This window comes from Palaemon carinicauda, chromosome 12, assembly GCF_036898095.1.
Source record: "Palaemon carinicauda isolate YSFRI2023 chromosome 12, ASM3689809v2, whole genome shotgun sequence".
Classification (NCBI taxonomy): Eukaryota; Metazoa; Arthropoda; class Malacostraca; order Decapoda; family Palaemonidae; genus Palaemon; species Palaemon carinicauda.
The window spans coordinates 9,672,695-9,677,581 of record NC_090736.1 but is presented as its reverse complement, the minus strand read 5'-3'; the positions used below and the strand labels follow the sequence as shown (position 1 = coordinate 9,677,581).

General features: G+C 36.7%; 1 protein-coding gene across 1 annotated transcript in view; it reads right to left on the bottom strand.

Moving 5' to 3' along the window:
• ova (ovaries absent) overlaps positions 1–3,815 on the bottom strand; it is a 132,239-nt gene extending 128,424 nt beyond the window's left edge. Inside the window, exon 1 of the mRNA XM_068384390.1 lies at positions 3,679–3,815. The gene's annotated coding sequence lies outside the window, so the exon portion shown is untranslated. The remainder of the gene's footprint in view (positions 1–3,678) is intronic.
• Between the last annotated feature and the right edge of the window lie 1,072 nt (positions 3,816–4,887).

Here is a 4,887-nt window from a genome sequence, read left to right as displayed (position 1 = left end):
TTTGGATACAATAAATAATATAAAGGAAATAAAAAATTTGCATAGAGGGGGCATGCATGCAAAGACTACATAAAACGTAAGTGGAAATTATACGTCCAACTAGCCTACCTACCGTGACTACCAATTTAATTGAATATAGGTATCTCTATATTCTACAAAACATCACAGTATCTTGTTCCATCAACTATTTCAGTTATTCTGAGCACCATGTTTTTTATTAGTGTATGAGATATGTTATTGGTAAATTCATTTCAGTATTCTATGTTGGGTTAGGTGAGAATTCGGCATAATTATAATAAAACACGGGGCAAACTTTACTAATAAAAAAATTGGGGTATATATAGAAAAACTCCTGCTTTCTTTGAAAATTACCTTTATTTCCGTCGCAAATAAATGGTTAATGAGATATACCCTAATACATCTTATGGTAATGGGGCCTACCAAGTGGGAACCAGGGGTTTTGGGTGGGGAAAATTTACTGCCGAATCAATAAATAATGATAAAACTAACTTTTTCTTCTCTAATATTATTCTCTGGGTTGCATAATAAATACGTGAAACATTGCACTACACAAAATATGGGGGATCGTTTGTAAAACTTCAAAAACATGACGCACTCGATATTAAAAAATATCACCTACATTGGAAGAGCATGGGAAAAACTATTTAAAGAGTATAATTTCTTATGAGATTGAATGAGGTGGAATTAAATGAGGTTGATAAGTTTTAACCTCAAATTTTTTTCAAACTCAGAAGAGACGTTTCCTCTATGTCAATGTTTACTTTTAACCCTTTTACCACCAAAAGGACGTACATGTACGTTTCACAAAAGCCATCCCTTTACCCCCATGGACGTATCGGTACGTCCTTGCAAAAAATTTTTATAAAAATTTGTTTTTCATATTTTTTGATAATTTTTTCAGAAAATTCAGGCATTTTCCAAGAGAATGAGACCAACCTGACCTCTCTATGACAAAAATTAAGGCTGTTAGAGCAATTTGAAAAAAATATACTGCAAAATGTGCTGGGAAAAAAATAACCCCCTGGGGGTTAAGGGTTGGAAATTTCCAAATACCCTGGGGGTAAAAGGGTTAATGAGCCCTTTCACTCACTTTCTTATGCAAGCACAATCAATTCAATAACAGTTTATTGGGCGAGAGCAGAGACATCATTAAGACGCAATGGTTTCATAACCAATTATGGACGCCTTTAGTCCGAAAACAGTTTTACAAGGACTTTAGCGGAGTAATACAGTTACCGCTTAAAGCCCACTGGTATCTGTGTTTGACTGAATACTTAGAATGAAAAAATAACGATGCTCAGTTCATTTGTAGCTGTGATACGTGTTGGACGTCAGTCATGGAGTCCAACGAATTTAGGGTACTTTCCCTGAAATTAGAATAATTTTCCAAAATTTGGGATATCACCCCAAAAATTTAGGATAATTTCCCAGAATTTAGGGTAATGCCTGCTATTTTGGCTATTTAGATGCTATAGCCAAGTTTCACGGAAGTTATCTACGGGCCGACCAAGGGAAACCCCCGTGCCAACAAGAAGTGTTGGCTTTAATACAATACGTATGAACGAACGAACTAACGTTTCACGGTACTCCTGGTGTAGTCAATAACTTTAAAATAGCTCATTGTTTTATCCCAAAAAGGTTAGTCTCAAGTGCAATTCTGACTTAGTTTTTGGGGAAGACCAGCACATCTTCAACTGCAACGCTTCTGAAAAGATTGTAAAGACAAAAAGAGACATAGGTGTCTATAATTACGTGAGGAATTAAGTTATTTCATCATAATATAAGGATTTATTTGTGACCTACATTTAGTTTGTGACTAGGGACGAGGAGTACGGGTGGCTTGCCCCAACTAGGGATTGTGACCTGGGAAGGGGAGTCCGGGTGGCTGCCCGGACTAGGGGTTGTGACCTGGGAAGGGAGGACCAGGAGAAGGGGTTGGGGGGGGGGGGAGATCCCGGCTAGGGGTTGTAACCCGGGAACAACTAGGTTAGGTGAGTTTGTTACATTCTGTACCCTTTTAAAAACCTCAAACGTGTTAAATAATCACGTTTTGAGACCGGGAATGGGATCTCGGGGGCTTACCCCCCTTAAGTTAGGGGCTATGACCTGGGAATTACTAGGTTACATTAGGTGGGTTTGTTATGTTCTGTACCCTTTTACAAACATCAGTGTTAATAATCACGTCTTTTTTTCTGTCCTCGCACCCCCAAAATCCGAGATTCCCACCTGTGTCCGTGGGGAAGAGGCGGCAACGGTAGAAAGGCTTGTATGCAGTGTTAATAAAGGTAAAATCTGTTGAAAGCACATAATATACTGAAGTAAAAGTTATTTTTTATCTCTTAGAAATGTTATCCTGTGTTTTTCTTTAAATTTACCGAAAATTCTAGGAGAGGTCACCAGTTAAAAGATTGGCACCCAAGCTTCATCACTGTAACCTAATTTTGAGGGGGCAAAGCTACCAGCCCAGTACGAAAATTAGCCTAAGTTAGGATAGACACATGGCTTTAATCAGATTTAATTTACAAGGTACTTATAGGTACATAAAATAGTAAGGGAAGGCCAGTGAAGTCCCTCACTAGACAGGTACGGTAGGGATCTGGGAGGCTTTGTATATCAGCGGCCAGTTCCTCCCACGCGGGTTAAAAATGGACATCAACTAATCTAAAAATTTCCTCCTAACCTAACCTACAAGACGTGAACTTTGATAACGGGTGTGTGTGTGTGTGTGTTACGCGCCCCTGTGACCCCCCTTACATTGTATTCTAAGTTAGCCATAATCATACATACACCCCTGGATCTGACACCCTAGGTTTAGTGCGGCTGCATAGGGCTGTTTCATCTACCCGAAAGTTGTCTCACTATACTTAAGTGCTTTACAAATTTTCGGGTAACTTGACAACTGTCATATGAGAGTGAAGGATTCCGTGACATGATTATACCAATTTAAGCATTTCCGACTTTTCTGACTTGTGCATTGCATTTGTTTTAAATTTCCCCAACAAAAAAACCCAGGTTTTCAATTAGGGTGACCATAACAGTAATATATAATTGGTTTGGATAAGACACACTTTCGGTAATAAACCTTATTTGATAAGATTTAAAATAGTATTATATAATTATGCAAATTAATAAAATAAAGTGTTAATTATAGTTTTACTTTCATAAATGAAGAAACAATTTAAACTTATTATCCCCGGTATATTAAGGATGTCTATTCTTGACCAACAGAATACAAGACCCCATAACACAGGACTACACAAAAAAAGAAACAATTAACTGAAAAATAAAAGAAATAGGCCTATCAAAGTATATCTCCGGTAAGCGAAGATTCTACGGGCTGCCTAACCTAGTCCTATGGTACACATTTCCCAACAGTTCTTGGGCGCGATAACCCAAAATCGTCAAAACCCAAGCTTCCAATGGCCCTGAAACAACCCAAAACCGCCATAATGACCAATTAATCTACATAAGTAATCACTTGTGTGCCTCGAGATGAGCAATTAGGAACCGCCGATAATTCTTTGACAGTTGTTGCCAATGTTGTCACGTCTGCGAAGGGACCCGACCCAGGCGAAACCCAACTTTACTTCCAACACTCGTTTCTACCCACAGTGACCGTTCTCCGGGTTCCAATTGCGTTCAAAACGTCCTTCCTACCTTTAACTCGATACAGGATACATGTGGGTGGTCTCGGGGTTCTATTTAGTCTGTATATTCACTTAAAATTTCTTATGGCGTACGTAAATAGACACACTCACTAAGAAAAACAATGCATTATAGCATAGTTCGGGTAGATGGCAGCACCTACCGGTCTGTGTCCCCCGCCCCCGCTCGATTTGAATCGTCTCGTGGCTTCATCTCTCTTATTTCCCTATTTATATAGAAGATATGGATATTTTTTCGATCAAATTAATTCAATTAAGTCATTTTTAAATAAATATGATGCCTAATTACCTCATTTGTTTCTTTCAGTACACAATTCGGTTTTCTCAATGCAATTTTAATGTGAATTCGGTGAGTAACAGATAAACTGTTTTAGCTACCAAGCTTATGTTCTATACAAAATTATAGCAGGGAATTTTGAAATATATATTATAATGGGAACACTTTAATAATTATTGGTATATTCTATATACTAAATCAGATAATTGCATAATAATGATAAGAAATGAACTAAAAGGGTTGGAATAACATTTAAGATAACCCTTTTCCTTTGCCTTCCAGGAGCTGTCGACATTTTTATTGAAATGCTATTGGGACAGGGACTCTCATAGTCGTTCTCTTAGGCAACTTTCATTAAATATTAATGTATTTGTGGCATCCGTTATTTTTATGAAACATTTTTTTCAGTTATATATATATTTTTTTTACTTCAGGGATAGACTTTTTATGGAAAAGATTGATTAAGGTGTTGCTCCATCTATTCAACCCTTGCCGACAACTGTTTCAGCTTATAACTAATGCCTTATATATATATATATATATATATATATATATATATATATATATATATATATATATATATATATATATATATATATATATATATATATATATATATATATATATATATATATATATATATATATATATATATATATATATAGTGTGTGTGTGTGTGTGTGTGGTCCACTGCAAAGAAGCAAGGGAAGATGACCTAACAACGTAGTTATAGATAGAGGAGATTTCATAGAAGTAAAGCTTGCTGAACTTTACAGAAAAGGTCAGTAAGAAAGCTTTATAGGCTTCATACAGCTTGGTGGTCCACTGAAGAACAAAGACCTCAGAAATATCCTTCCAATCTCGTCTGTTTAAAGTCGTTCTATGCCAGTCTACACCAGCAAATTTTCTTAGGTCGTCGATCCT